This window comes from Cavia porcellus, unplaced genomic scaffold (assembly GCF_034190915.1).
Source record: "Cavia porcellus strain 051 isolate PalLab524CR breed Dunkin Hartley unplaced genomic scaffold, mCavPor4.1 scaffold_13, whole genome shotgun sequence".
Classification (NCBI taxonomy): Eukaryota; Metazoa; Chordata; class Mammalia; order Rodentia; family Caviidae; genus Cavia; species Cavia porcellus.
In genome coordinates this window covers 55,194,960-55,211,094 of record NW_026947496.1, presented here as the reverse complement: position 1 = coordinate 55,211,094, position 16,135 = coordinate 55,194,960, and the positions used below count along the sequence as shown (strand labels likewise).

The window sequence follows — 16,135 nt, the reverse complement described above, 5'->3', positions numbered from 1 at the left end:
TTTATATTTCAAATAATTCTGTCTTATTTACTTTTCTCATTGCTGAGGCAGAATATCTGACATCAAAGTTAAAGAGGGAAATGTTTATTTAGCTCACAGTTTTTAGAGGTTTCAGTTCATAATCTGCTGGCTCCAAGTGAGGGTGGCTTGGCAGAGGGACATCTGTCCCTTATATTGTATCCGGGCCTCTGGGATTAGAGCAACATCAAACCAATCAGCATCATACACTCTGATTCAGTCACCTCTGAAAGAGCTCTATCTGGGGTCACATGAGGCTTTGGGGGAATATCTAGACCCAAACCATAACAAATTCTTCCTTCCTTTTCCAGAGCTACTAAAGGTGTTGACTGGCTGGTGATTATAACTCAGCAGCACAGCATCTGCCTACCAAGATCAAAGTTCTGAGTTTGGTTCCTAGAATCAAAAAGTAGAATAAAATAAAGGCCTTGTCATCATATACACAGTTTCCAGTGCCCCCTTAGGGTGCCTTTGGAGGAGTAGGTTTGGGTTGTGTCTGTATCATTGTCTCGGTTGAATATAGGATCACACTGTGGGGGACTGCATGAGTGTTTTACAGTGACGAGTCACCATTTAAGGCAGAAGGAATGGTGCATGACTGTAATCCCAGCATTTAATAAGACTAAAGCAGGAGGACCAAAAGTTTGAGGCCAGCCTGGATAATTTAGAAATAATCTAAATAGAAAAAGGGCTGGAGATGTAGTTCAGTGGTGAAGTGGCCCTGGGTTCAATTCCCAGTTTAAAAAAAAAAAAAAAAAAAAAAAAAACTTTAAAAAGGTGTCAATAAAACCAAATGTATTTTTCAATATTTTCATTAAAAATAAAATTTTAAGGAATTATTTGGCTTCTTATAAAAAATAAACAAATTCAGGCATATGCCTATAATCCCAGCTACTCCAGAGACTGGAGAAGGAGGATCAAAAGTTCAAGGCCAGCCTGGCGAGATTGTTTCAAACAAAAATGAAAAAGAAAAGGTTTGGATTGTGGCTCTGTGGGAGACTGCTTGCCCAGCAGGCATACGGCCCTGGGATTAATCCCTGGCCCTATATTCACAGCACAAGAAGGCAATTTAATTTAGTAAGAAAACACACAGTTTTGTAAATCCAGGGAACCCAGAGTTAATCCCATTTCTGCCCTTTACACAGCTCACTTTACTCCTCCCAACCTCTAGTTCCTCATTCACAAAATGGTGGTAGCATCATCTTGCTCGTGAGGTTGTTATGGGATGAAAGAGTTTTTATAAAAAGCACATTTACCACAGTACCTGCAAACCATAAGCACTCAATTAAAGACATTATCGTGATCATTATCTTTACTAGTATTAAAGTCCACCTTAGCTCCAAATATTTTTGAGCGTGATTGTCACATGATTGTTTGTCCTCAACCTCATCCTGCAATCTCCACTCTCTGAAGCCTGATTTGATTAAGCAACCGCATGAGGGTAATTACCTCAAACGGCCCTGGAGTCATACACGGTCAGGACTGTTTAACGTGGTGGCTGGTTAAATCAAGTCCTGCTTGCTGAGATTGGAGGTTGCAGAATGGAACAAGTTATATTCTAGATAAAATAGATCTTTGTTCCCCATGTACAGAGTCATTTTTTAGAAAGTAAGAAAAGTAAATGATAACATAACTCCCATAAGAACAGCAAGGCACTGTATGTGGCCTTAAGTATCTTTGTTCCAAACACTTCCTGGGTTTTAAGGCTCAATGAGTCAAATCCAACCTTCTCATTTGGTGGATGAGAAACAAGATGCAGAGGTGCATGACATGACCAGGGACACTCAGCCCTTGGGTGGCAGATCTAGGATATGAACCCAGATTCCAGTTCTGCCATCAACTAGTCATGTGACATGCTAAACATGGGGCTATAATTTATGTCTGTAAATGTGTCCAAATATGTCCACAAATACTGCGACCTTTCTCCCTTCACGAGGCAGGGAGGAATTCCTCTTTACCTCAATATGGAATATACTGTACTTAATTGATAGAGTTATTTCCAAAAGATGAAAAATATTAACAAAAGATGAGAAATATAAAATAAAAAGCGGCCTTTATTCTGAGAACACGGAGAGAGATGACCGGCAACCCCCACCACTGGCGTCCGGCGATCCGTCCGGCGATCTCTCCGGCGGACACGCGGCGTGGGGGCCTGTAAATAGCCTCGGTTTGGGGTGGAACCTAAGGCGGGCATTAGGGATACATAGGTAGCCCATTGGTCCTAGGTTTGGCGCCATATGTAAATTCCCAGGGGCGGGAAGATGGCGTCACAGGTAACTTCCTAGGGGCAGGGCAAGATGGGGCTTCCTGCTTCCAGTTGTGGCTTTCCTGGCTACAGTGTCCTGTCTGGGCCAAACCTTTCATATCCCGTCTTATGGTTATTATTATGAAAAGGGGCGAAGATTTCTCTCTTTAACTACTTCCTGCTGGCAAAGGGCGCTGTACTGGAGCCTAGGGGAGTCGACGGGATGAAGGTTGATGCCCAGGTAGACGCTGGTGCCAGGTGTTTTGGCCAGGACAACTTCACTGGTGAATGCACGTATGTCAGACTGGAAAAACAAAGAGACAAAATGTTATGAGGAGACATGTCACTGTCATATTTAAGGACCCAGGTGAGGTAGAGGGAAAGGTGCCTTTGATTTAGACATATCATTCTATCAGGACCATGTTGAGGTAGAAACATTTCCACAGTAAGGCAGAATTCTGAAAATTAAACATGGGGTTAGGAGGAGTGGAGTTATGAGAGGTGATTACTCCCCCATCTGAAAGCACAAAAGTTAAGACGGTAGGTTGGTGAGGCTTGTCTCTGGTATGCATGATGTTGGAGTCTGTAGGCAATACTGCTAAAGAGTCCTGCTGTAAAAATGATCATTAATAAAATGTAAGAAATTAGGAACCAAAGTGGATAACAAAACATGACTTAGCCTGTTAACTGTGGCTGCGAGGCCTTTGTGAGACGGAGACGAGTAGGCGACAGAAGATGAGATGACCACTCAGAATGATGAGATTTAGGGCTGGGAGTCCAGCAACTTTGACTTAGGCTGTAACCTGGTTGTAGTCCTTGGAATGATTTGCTGTAACAGAACTTTAGCAAGTATAATAAAGGCTTTTATGTATCCTGAAAAAGTATAAACCAAGTGAGAAGACAAAAATGTATCTGAGAGTCTTGACCAGGGTTGTCTGACAAATTGGTGAACAAGAAAGGAAGGGGGTGGTCTATATCACTGAGGAAGGGTCCACCAGCAACAACAGGTGGAAGCTGTTGAGGCCTCAGTGTGTCTAAGTCAGCCTGTATAAAAGGCATTTTAAGATTTAGGACTGGGACCTGCACAAAATAGGCCCTGTTTGTAATGTAAATGGCATAGGTTGACCATCAATACCCCATCATAGAGATTGAGGACTTAATATAGCAGCCTGAATACTCAGGAAGACCTCTGTATATATGGCCTCTATGTCCACAAATATAGAGAATGTCTTACCTGAGACTTTAGTGCGACTTGGAATCTGAGACGGACACCTTAAAGGGGGCTGTTGTTGCCCTGAACTTCCTCAGTCTTCAGCAGCAATTTTCTGTCAGTGACTAATCTGGCAGTGTCGACATTTCCTATGAGGGCTAGAACTTAGGATGGCTTACCCACTCTCTGGTGGCTAGGACAGTCCAGTAGCCCTGGAGTAAGGTCTCAAAGAATGCCAGGATGGGGCATTTTCTTGTCCAGTATCTTCTGCTGCATTTGAGCATGGTCCATGGAGGGGCCAGGCAGCTCCACCTTGTGTAGGTTTACCTGTCTCAGAACTCCAAGTGTCACAAGTGTTAAAAATATAAAAAACCATATTAAGATCTCTCTAAGGTTTGAAGGTCAAGTTTTGCCTTTTTGTTTGGGATTTGGACTATAGTAGAATTAAGTAAGTATGCAGGAATTTAATATTGGCATTTTGGATTAGAGAGCAGGCTTTATCTGGATGGCACACCGCTTTTTTTTTTTAAGGTGCCACATGGAATTAACAAAAAAGGCTTTAATCTGTCTAAAAAGGCTTTAATGGAAACATTTTGCAGTAAAGGTTTAGCAATCTTATGAATAAATCAAAACTGATCTAATACGGTCAAATTCTGAACACATTTACTTTTAAAGTTGTTACTTGCAGTAGTATGAACCAAGACAAATAAAATAAAACTTTAAGAAAACCCTTGTCTTGAAATACAGCTAGTGGTTCCCAGCAAAAAGGAATTTATTACCTTAGTTGTTAAACAGGAGATTGGTGAAGGCTTTGATTGATAAACAAGGCTGGTAAAATTATCAGGTGGCAAATAACCTTGATTAAATGGTTTGATTAAACTGTAATAAAAAAGCATCTTTTGAGTGGAGCCAAATTGTAAAAAAAAGCATGCCTGAGCAGAGCCGCTGAGCTGCTGTTTCGCGGCGCTCCAGCAGAGCACGCCCAGTGGGCGGGACAAGCACTGAGATGTAGCGCGCAGGGGCGGGCTCAGACTGCCCCCGGAAACGTGTAAGGTGACAGCGGCGGCGATGACGGCGCACAGGGGAGGGAGGGGCTGGGACGGCGCATGGGGGAGAGGCTGGGAGGCGGCCCGACACAGCTCGCAAAGCTGGAACTGCTTGCAGGGCTCGAGGATTAGAAAGCCAATTTAGGAACACAGCTGGGTTTTGATTAGCTTCCTGGACCTGTTTTAAAAGTTTGTTATAGTTAGTATGCTTGTCCTGCTCTGGCACAGCTATAGGCCTAGAGTCATTACCAGCGGTGTTTACCTCAGGTCTGTGATCAGCTTTTTCTCGAACTGCTTGCCACAGCTGATTCCATTCTTGTGAGATGAGAGAGGTATCTAGAATCACATAAACATCCTTAAAACGTAAATCATAACAATTAGTAATGAATTTAAATTGCCTGATATAATTCTGTGGGTCAACAGAAAAGCTACCTAATTTATGGGCAGTCTGGGATAGATCAGAAAGGGAAAAAGGCACATGGATGTTAACAAGCTCCTTGGGGCCAGCTTGCTCCCGAAGCGGTAGCAGAGCCTGAGGAGATTCCGGAGCAGAGGGCCACTGAGCAGCCATCCTTCCGGTAGGCGCGTGTGAGCAATCATCTGTAGAGTGACTACAGAGCTGCTGCCGGTCACCCTGGGAAACACAGGCAGATGGCGTCTCACTGTGTGCCTCGCAGCTAGAGGACTGCTGTCGGCAGCACAATGAAGCGTCATGTGCACTGCAACAGGGCGGCTGTTGTAGTCCACAAGAGGAGCCACAAGGAGACGCCTGTTGACAGTGAAGGCCCTGGAAACATGGCGGCGCCCTGTCACGTGACTCAAAACATGGCGGCGCCCTGTCACCATGTGGCCCTCCGGAACATGGCGGCGCCATGCCATGTGGCAGAGGGTTGCAACATGGTGACTGTTCCCCACGCAAGCTGGAACAATCATGCGACCTGCTGGAAGGACATAGCGACCAAGACCTAGTATGGTGGGCGGGCAGTGAGAATGCTGTAGGGGATACAGAATTCTCAGGAGAAGTCGGAGACTGAGAGGAAGCACTAACAGAGGGATCAGAGCCGCTGGGAGAGTTATGGGTCCCAGGAGAAGGCGGGGGAGAGGATGGAACATCGGGAGATAACTGCGACACAGAGGGATTAGAGCTGCTGGGAGAGTTATGGGTCCTGGAAGGCGGAGAGGGAGACGATCGTACAGTGGGAGGTATCTGCAATGGAGAGGGATTAGAGCTGCTGAGAGAATCAGGCATAGGGGGAGGAGAGCGCGGTCCGGCGGGAGGTAACGGCAGGGAACAAGTTTGGTGGTAGGCAGGCGGCGGCTGGGAAAACAATGGAGGGCAGGAAGGAAAAGTTTGCAGCGCAGTAGACTTAGCTAAAAGTATCTCAGCTGGAGCACAAGACTTAATGAGAGATGGGCGTGTTCTCAGAATAAGAAAGGCTTGGACATAAGGGAGTTCTAATAACTTGTTGCCAGCTTGACAAAAATCGTACAAGTTCCTGAGAATGCAGGGGTCAAATGTTCCTTGTTTGGGCCAAGGCTTGCCGATAAGCGGGTAGGTTGGCCAGACCTCCTGGCAGTAAAAAGTTAGTTGTTTAGTTTTTATGGTACCTTTAATTTTTAGAGTACGTAAATTAGAAATTAGGCATTGTAAAGGCGTCTTTTGGGAGTTAGAAAATACGTTCCCCATGACTGATTCAGGCAAGAAAAAAAAACCGGAGGTCCAGAAAAAAGTCGTCACTTATTTGTGGTACTACGCGGCAGCTACGGTTCCAAACCGTAAACTCCAGTCGTCACTGAGAGATTTACGAATGGAGTCTACGTGGGGTCAGTAACAGTTTTGCCCGTGAAAGCGCAAGGCTTTAAGGGAAGTGAGGCATTCTTTCAGTGTGGGCGGTCCCAAAAATCTCTGCTTTGGGCTATCCGAACCCAAAGAATGTGAGAGATTTTGTGGGCGCAGGTTTGCCCAGAAAGAACCCTGCCCTGGGCGGTCCTAAGGACGTGAAAATGCACAGACCCACGCAGACGGGGAGAACATTCCACTGGGGCTGCCCAGTGCGAAAAGTTCCCCGGGGAGTGCTCACCTGAAATCAGTCTGGCCGATGCGGAGTGCAGGCAGCTGGCGACAGGAACGTCTCGGGAGAGGAAAAAGCTCGGGATTAATCCAGGATGTTATCTGATTATCGGCGAGGAAACGCTGGGTATGTGGCCCAAGAGTTAGTTGCCTGCCGATCGAGTCACGGCAACAAATGATAGAGTTATTTCCAAAAGATAAAAAATATTAACAAAAGATGAGAAATATAAAATAAAAAGCGGCCTTTATTCTGAGAACACGGAGAGAGATGACCGGCAACCCCCACCGCTGGCGTCCGGCGATCTCTCCGGCGGACACGCGGCGTGGGGGCCTGTAAATAGCCTCGGTTTGGGGTGGAACCTAAGGCGGGCATTAGGGATACATAGGTAGCCCATTGGTCCTAGGTTTGGCGCCATATGTAAATTCCCAGGGGCGGGAAGATGGCGTCACAGGTAACTTCCTAGGGGCAGGGCAAGATGGGGCTTCCTGCTTCCAGTTGTGGCTTTCCTGGCTACAGTGTCCTGTCTGGGCCAAACCTTTCATTAATGACTCACTTTTAAAAACTAGAATGTGAGGAAGTGATTCTGTGACTTCTGAAGTTGGTTCATAAAAAGAATGCTTTGGTATTCTTTCTCATTTTTCTCTTGCTTTGTGTCTGACATTAGCTACACCTTCTGAGGATGCCCAAAAGGTCCCATGGGAGGTTGGGATTGGAGGAGCTGGGGAGAGACGAAGCTCACCTCTCATGATGGGTCTATAGTGACTTATTTCTGAATTAGTGAGCCACCTTAAGGTGAATTTCCTTGGCTCAGTCAAGGCTGTAGAGAACCACAGCCCCAGCAGACATCTTGACTGAAGCCTCTTGAAAGAACAAGGGCCTAGAGTTCCCCAACTGAGTTCCTATCAGATTCCTGACTCACTGACATTGTGGGGGATATGTATGTTTATCACTGTCATTTCAAGCTACTAAGTTTCGGGTTAATAAACAGAGATAGGTAACTAAAACCGCTAAGATAATACCCAAGTTAATCAGGACTCTTTGATTTTGAAGTAATAAAAATGACTTGAGTCAACTAGTGGAAAACAATATATTGCTTCTAGACTTGCAGAGACCAAAGATGGAACTAACTTCAGGTGTGGGTGTCAGATTCCAAGTATTTAAACGAAGTCATCATGATGCTTTGTCCTTTATTCATTGTCTCTGTTGGCTCCAAAATGGCTTCTCCTAGTGGCTTCCTCCTCTTCTACCACTTTTGCTAGTAGATTTAAGTAGGCGAGAGGCAACCCAGGGTTTCTTCATCCTACTTAATGGTCCTGAAGAAAACCTAGCACTTTTATCCTCTCACATTTATGCAGAGTCCCAGGGAAGACTCCTGCCGAACTGTTTTCTTATGCTTGGCCCTGAACCAATCATGATGGAGGAGGCACTATGATGGGATACCAATCCCTTGGCCACGGCCGCTTCATTTTTCAAAATACAATGTGTGGGCTGGCTGTTCCTCAGGGCTTGTTTGATATGTCAAACTGTAGGCCCTTCTCCAACCTCTATGATTTAGGTGAATAGTACTAATTCTATTTAACTCTGTCCAACCTCTCTATTTTGACAAGATCCCCAGGTGATTTGTATGCTTATTAAAATTTGAGAACCACTACTCTGTTTCCAGGAAAAAGTAATTCAGTGTTTCCCCCAAAATAAGGCCTAGTTGGGAAATAATCAGCCCTGAAAACTAGAGTTCAAAAACGCCAACCCCAATCAGCCCGCCCTACAGAGCAGCTACCAAGCAAGAGAATCTTACGGCAGAGAAGGCAAAGATAGGCTGATTGGGGCGGCATTTTTGATCTCTAGTTTTCAAGGCTGATTATTTTCCAGCTAGGTCTTATTTTTGGAGAAAGAGAATTGTTCTTTTTTTTTTTTTTTTTAATCACTTATGTCAGTTTATTTCCACACACACTTGGTGGAAAAAGTTTGCCTCTTATATCCCCCATCTATTGTTTTGTGTGCAAATCTTAATTCTCGTCACACTTGAGTCCTTAAAACCAGAATCCAAAGACTGATGAAGAGTATCCTCTTCTTTGAAATGGGGCTAGTACTATCCACCTTCTGCTATGATTTGAATGTTTTTATTCCCTCCATATTCACGTGTTGGAAATTTAACCTTCAGAGCAACCGTGTTGGGAGGTAGAGCCTGGTGAACGGCCACTCCTGAACAGATTCATGCTGCTACAAAAAGGGCTGCACATGGTGGTACACACCTGTAATCCCAGCACTTGGGAGGCTGAGGCAGGAGGATCCACGAGTTTGAACATAGTATGGGCAATTTAGTGAAAACCTTGTTTCAAAACAAAAATGCCATAATCAAACAAAAAGAGTTGGAGGAATGGGGTTTCTCTCTTCTGTTTTTGTGCTGTATTAGGGTACAGAGATCATGGTGCCATCCTGGAAGTGTAGTCCACGTCCTCCCCAGATATCAAACCAGTCAATGCTTTGATCTTGGACTTCTCTAGTCTCTAGAACTGTGAGAAATATGTTCCTGTTCTTTAACCCAGTCTCACGTGCGTCATTTATAGCAGCAAAAATGGACCAAGATGCCTTCTAAGGATGTCTTCAGACACCATGTTTGCCATGCTGTGGATGCGTAAGGATGACAGCTCTTTTTTTTGGGGGGGGGTCCAGGGATCAAACTCATGACCACGCACTTGCAGGGCAGGCGCTTATGCTGCTGAGCTAAATCCCTAGCCCAGGATGACAGTTCTTACTGAGCTCCTAAACTCACTGCCACTTATGAGCACTTCTCACATACTAAGAACCAAGCCAGGCCCTTTATTTCCTTATTATTTTTTTTCACCATACCCTCCCAAGTAATATAGAAAAGCAAACAGGTAATTTTATCCCTCATTTAGAAATCAAGGGCTAGAGCAAGTTCAGTTTGTAATAAGGGTCACATCTGCACCCAGCGCTGTTTACTCCTTAGCCGGGTTCATACCAGCCCTGCTCTAGCAGGTTGTACAGTGAACTCCCTCAACTAGTACTAGTTAACTTGGGCTAAGCCAGCATGGACCAGGCCGATGATGTGACCGAGAGTCAGAGGCCAGCTGACCCTCACCTCCACACCAAGGAGCCCTGAGAGCTGGAGAGCACCTGCCGTGTGTCAAGGGCACAGCGCCCCGCTCCTGTCTGAGGCACAGAAGTGCTGCTCAGGGGGTGCACCTGGCATCTGCCCTGCCAGGACAGCCCCTGGCCACACAGTGGAATGACTCTGCCCCTGACTCCTGGGAAGTCAGATCCAGGGCTGTCAGACGCGATTTTTCAAATAAAACCAGAGATTTGAAGTGTTTTGTGAAATCTTTGACTTCTGTTCTGCTTTGTTTTTTAAATCTCTGACTTTTGAATTTTGATGAATAATTTATATATTTTTAAAAATTACACGAGCCTGACATGTGAGTGGGGCAGTGATCAGATTATAACCTTGCTCTACAGTGTGGATGGAAACTGACTGGTTGTTTTTTTTTGGTTTATGCTTGTTTACTAAAATACTACAAAAAGAAAGAAAAAAAGGAAAGTGTGAACAATAGAGGTAAAGAAGGAAGAAGGGGAGGGAGGCAGAAGAGAGAAAGGAGGGAGACAGGCTTCACGGAGACTCAAGTCACCAGCAGTGAGGAAGGGGACAGATCGCTTTCCACAGAGGAGGAGAGGCCCAGCGCGGAGTCCCTTGGTGGCTAATTGTCCCAAAGGCCAGAGTCTCCACCTGGGGAATCCCTTTGACCTTCCAATTCCGCCGAGGGCCAACCAAGCTAATCAACTTTTTATTTTATTTTTTTCAAGTCACCTTGGAGGCCCTCTCGGTCTTTGTTCAGCTGTAATCTTTCTTAATTAGATAATTGAAATAATCATCCAATTAAGTTGGCTCCCATAGCCCCCCTTCCTCGCGAGCGCGCTGAATCCAGCTGGCTTCTCATTTCCGCTGACTTCGTTCTTTGCCTCATGCAGGGCCTGGAACAGGTTTCAAGCTGTTTTCTTTCCTCTTTTTCAGTTTGTCGTTTCAGTTCATAAGAGCTACAACTAAATTTCAGTTCTGGTAATGTCAAAATAGACTCCGTAGGCAACTAAAAGCCAGAGTTGCAGCTGACACCAACTCAGTGGTGGCTAAGAGTTTCAGATTCACTGGATTTGAATCTTAGTTGTCATTTACTAACTGGGCAGTCTTGCACATGCCACAGTGACCTTGAACATGTGCCCTGGCATTTGAAAGCTACAGTCTCCTTGTCCGTGAAATGAGGATCAACAGAGGACCTATCTCAAGGTTGTTAGGAGGATTAATTGAGATAATATAAGTGAGGCCATCGGCCTTTACACATGTTTGTTAAATATGCAAAAATCAGTTACTTTTAATAGTTCAAGTAGTTGACATTATTTACTTGTTACAGCATTTAGAAAAAGAGATAAATCATAGAGAGATACAAAATGTAAATGATTCTGGACTTGTTTGACTGTTTGAGGCACTGATATAGTGTGTATATTTGTTAATCTAGTGTTTTCCTTCTGGTTAACTCTACAGCCACTGAACACAGAGATAACAGCTATTTTCTGAGGTGGATTCATGGTAAACAAAATCACAAACCAGTGTTCCATCTGTGCATGTCTCAATGGACGGTCCACGTGGGCAGGGCTATGTCTGATACATGTGTGCCACCAATGAATAAGTTGTTAAATAATGCTACATGTGGAGGAGTTGTTTTCTGAGGACACCTAGCCAGGCAAGTGGCGTGTTCCTGTAATCTCAGGGACTAGCGAGGCTGAGGCAGGAGAACTGCAAGTTCAAAGCCAGCCTGGGCAATACCTTGTCTTGAAAATAAAATGACTGGGGTGTAGCTAAGTGGTAAAGTGGTTGTCTAATATGCATGAGTCTATGGATGTAATCCTGGCACTGCAAAAATTGGTTTAAAAATAAATTTAAAAATAAAGACATTCAGGATAGTTTCAAGCAATAGATGCTAAAACATTGAAAATAAAAATCTAAAGCAGTGATGGTAAAACTGTTAGAGACCCAAAACCTACTTAGTTATTCCCGAGTGCCAGCACTGCAACTAAACCTGAATGTGGAGCTGCTAGGGGATGCAAGTGCAGCTTGCGAGCATAGAGGGTGCCCACTGCGTGCCCATACGGCACATGTGCCCTAGGTTCTTTGCCACTGAAAGGTATTGTTGGCACACTAGCTAAGGATAGAGAAGAATGTATAAAAAGCTAGTCCTCCCAAGATCATAGAGTAAAACACATTCACACAGTGCCAGGTCCAGCGGACGAGGTGAACGAGGACACAGTGTCATGTTTTTATGAGCATGTCCTCTGCTGGATGGCACTCAGCAGCAGGATTCTTGGTATCTTTTAAATAAGCCTAAGGAAGACCTTCATGAAAGTGGACTCCCAGAACTGCTTCAGAAAGTGTCAAAGAGAATAGGATAAGTGTGTTCAAAATCAGGGAGGATTTCAAGGGTAGTTCATGGCAGCATGTCTTTTACTGTAATAATTATTTTCTAGTTTAAAAATTCAATGCATTTTTAAAATCATATCTTACGCACACACCCCCTTCTGTCTAGAAGACTTTGTACCTCTCGTTCACAGATCCTCGAAGTTCTGGTTAGATTCTTCCTCCTGCTTGGCTTCCCCAGCCTAGAGAGATCTGCTTTCTCTAAGCTCCATCACCAAGCCTGCCCTTCCTTGGCATGAACTAGAGCTTCAAGAAAGGGCAGTTCAGCCAGATGTGACATCTGTTACGTCTTTATTAATAGATGACTGTGTAATTCATCGTCCACGCTGATTCTTTCCTGAGAGTGAAAGGGGGTGCGATTGGTAATGATCCTGGGAATTAGTAAGATCCAGGAGAGTTTCAAGGCAAACTACACCATTCAGTCACCTACAGAAAAGACGTGCAACATGTAGCAAGAGGGAAGAGACTGGTTGGCACAGTTGCAGTTTTATTGCCCGGTGCTTTGGATATGCACAGGAATTGCAGTTCATTATTTTCTCACTATAGATCTTTTTCCAGGCAAGTCTCTACCCAGCTGGAGGATAAAGAGGAGAAATGATATTTTTTTGTCAGCCTGGTGATTTAAAAAACCTCTGAGATCATTCAGACATAGTATGGCTGAGGAGAGAGAAAGTCAGAGTTCTGAGTCCCATCACCCCATTTTCAGCCCCCACTCACCCTTGAGACCCTTAAGATGGTGCCTGGTCACTGGTCAGGTGCACAGTGGGGAGACTGGGAGGTGGAGGTAGAGATAGGATCTGTACTTACAGTTTCCTCTGAAAATGACTGTTGGGCACGACTGCTTCCCCTAAATTTTGTGGTGATTTCCGTCATCACTGATAGATACACGGGGTGTACTCTATGTAGGGGGTGCTGCTGAGGGAGGGGCTGACATCCTGTCAGTGCGCTGCCAGCCAGGCTGTGAGCCTTGGAACTTCTTATACAAGTCAGACCAGCATGTCTTTTCCTATTTGTGCAAAGGCATCCCAGGCACTGGTACAAGCCCTGGCCAGTAGTACCACGTTCCAAGCTATTTGTTGCTGGCTTTGCATTCCTTGCCTGTAGCAGCCTGTTGATCCTGATCGTGGGGCAGAACTCTTTTGGCACCTTCCTGGTCCCACATCAGGCCCCTGGAAAATTCTGCATGTCTTGCATGCCATGTATAGGCCTTAGAAGGCTGGGGCACTGTGCTCGAAATCCTCCCACACAGTCCTGCTATCTGCTGGCCATTGTACAGTTCCAGGGAGACCTGATATCATGCCAAGGCCAGGTCCCTAAGGGGAAAGTAGACTTAGGCTTGCCCTGGTATAGAAACCCTTACCCTGATGTTAACACACTTCTCCCATCATTTTCTGGAACAGTCCAAATTTCCTCCCCTCCTTAGAGACACAGGGGTGTCTCTTATGAATGGCCTCAAGGACTTTCTTCTTTTTCTTTCTCTTCTGGGCATCATGTTTAGGACATTCCTGCAAATGATGCAACTCATTGTTCTAGATCAACACTTTTCCCACCTTTTCATGGGGTAGCACACAAGGAAAAAAGGGTGTATGGTGGCTGGTGGCCTGGGGGCTCTGGAGCCCTAGAGTGGGCTGGACCAGGAGACTGATGGGTCACCAATCTGCTCAAATGCTGCCAGGCCACTCTGAGGGCAGAGAGAACAAGAGTCCCCGAGGGCACTGAGTCATTCTAATTGGGAAGACCTCCTAAAAGCTTTCCACCTGGCTTGGCAGGCAAGCATGGAATGGGTCACTGAGAAAAACTTTCCCCTCCAGAAAGCCTCAATTTCCTTGGCCCTTGCGCCTCTGCAGAGGTCAGGGATGGCAGCTTGACGAGACTCATGCTGATCAATGGCCTCTTTATTCTGTGCTGGCTCTCCCTCCCCGGGACAATAAGCCTCCTGGCTCAGCCCTAGAGGCGGGAGGTGACAAGGAAGTAGTTTAAAGTAGAAAGCTGGGACTCACAGGCATAGCTCTGGTGACGGGATCTCCACACAGTTTCAGCCATGAGACCCCTCCTGGGGGCGGTGTGTGTGTGTGTGTGTGTGTGTGTGTGTGTGTGTGTGTGTATGTATCCAAGTTAGGGCATGTGCATATCAACACATCTTGGCTAAACTGCCTTCCAAGGGCCGAGGTTCCCTTACCTCCAAGGCTTTTGTTATGCTGAGTGGTTTATGCAAATATAGGGCCAGAGGAGTGGCTCCGGGCTGGAAGGGGAGAGGTCATTGGCCCTCTCAGCAGCAGCCCCTGAAGGCTCTGTTGCCCCTCCCCAGTCAATAATGATCTCCAGATTAATTCAGCCTGTTGTTGACCTTCATAGAAATACAATACAGCCTGTACTCTCTGTGCAACATCATGTCTGCGATGCTGGCGCCTGGTGCTGTGGGGAGCAGCAGTGCGTTCCTGTTCCTTGTCACGTATTGTTCAGTTGTGGCCAAGGACCCCGGTTTTGCTCAGCCACCTTCACTTCATGTGAAGTGTTGGTCTGAGTTATCGCACACAGAAAAACTGCTGTGACATCCCTGTTTGTGCTCGTTTGGGCCTCATTCCTCTCTTATTATGTGGGGCTTTTTTCTTAGCATTCTTGTTAAAAGAATTACTGTTTCTGATAAAAAGTAATATATATGTATATATTCATTAAAAAAATGGAACATCCAAAAGCAGAAAATTTTTAAAAAGTCATCATGTGTGTGTTCAATTCTGTACTCAAAACATCATGAACAATTTTTCTTCATAGGTCGTAGAGAAGTCTCATCTGTTTTTGTTTTTGTTTTGTTTCATTTCATTTTTGCAATGCTAGTACTTGAATTTGAGTTCTTTGCACTGAGCTACAATCATAACCATTTTTTATTTTTTATTTTGAGACAGGGTCTCTCTACACTGCTTAATGGCCCAGACTGGGCTCCAATTGCGATCCTCCCGCCACAGCCTCCAAAGTGCAGGATTACAGGCATGTGCCACTCTGTCCAGCCTCATCGTGTGTTTTATTCCTTGTGGCCTTGTTCCTTGTATAGGCTGTCAGCTGGCATTTGGGATGACTCTGGGGTTTACCCAGGAGAGACCTGGAGACAGCTGGCTACCTTTCCCATCCACTGCAGCCCCAACAGATGCCCGCTGTCTGGTGTGAGAAAGCACTGGGCTGGAGGGCAGATGGGTCCTTCCATTGCTGGCTGAACTATCACAAATGGACCTAACAAGGTGGAAGGACAGGCTGCAAATTGAGAAGTGCTGCAGCAAAATTGGAAAACAGAGACGGTAAAGGGGAAGTGAACAGTGAGTCTGGAAAGCAGTGTCACTGCAGCTGCTAAAATGTCTTGGAAGGTTCATCCTGGACACAGACTGCCGCAATGTGTCAGTTCACCCAGATCGACAGATAGTGTAGTATCCCAAAGCTGAAAACTGCAGGAGAATCTAATGGCTTCCCTTTTCAGCCCATTCTTTTCAAATATCGGCAGACTCTTCTCAATCCCTTGTTCATGCTCATTTTTACGGACAATGTCTGATCATAAAACTAGACATCATGCAGGGTGCAGTCATGCAAGCTTATAATCCTAGTACTTGGAAGCTGTTGTGGGATGATTACCATGAGTTCAAGACCAGCCTAAATTGTCTCAACCCATCCCTGAAAAAGCTAAGTACCAAAGTATATCTCTATCGGGGCTGGGGATTTAGCTCAGCGGCATAAGCGCCTGCCTTGCAAGCAGGCAGTCGTGAGTTCGATCCCTGGTACCGATAAAAAGAAAAAAGACAAAAAAAAAACAAAAACAAAGTATATCTCTATCTTCCTGTTTCCACATCTGTACAAACAGGGTCAATAATAATACCTATACCTAAGAGTAGGGTTTCTCTACCTGGGCACTAGTGGCGGTTACAGCTGGGTAATTCTTTGCTTGTCTGGGGCATCACAGAATGTTTAATAGCATCCCTTGCCTTTACTCCCTAAATGCTAAGGCATCCCTTTCCACTTTCAACAAAAAGATTTCCAGACACTGCCAAATGCCCCTGGGTAGGGGTAAAACAATCT

General features: G+C 45.3%; 1 long non-coding RNA gene across 3 annotated transcripts in view; it reads left to right on the top strand.

Moving 5' to 3' along the window:
- LOC134478564 (uncharacterized) overlaps positions 1 to 15,876 on the top strand; it is a 40,162-nt gene extending 24,286 nt beyond the window's left edge. For all 3 annotated transcript variants that reach the window (XR_010051279.1, XR_010051277.1, XR_010051278.1), the window contains one exon: positions 14,980 to 15,876. This is a non-coding gene — a long non-coding RNA (uncharacterized LOC134478564). The remainder of the gene's footprint in view (positions 1 to 14,979) is intronic.
- The last annotated feature ends 259 nt before the right edge of the window (positions 15,877 to 16,135 follow it).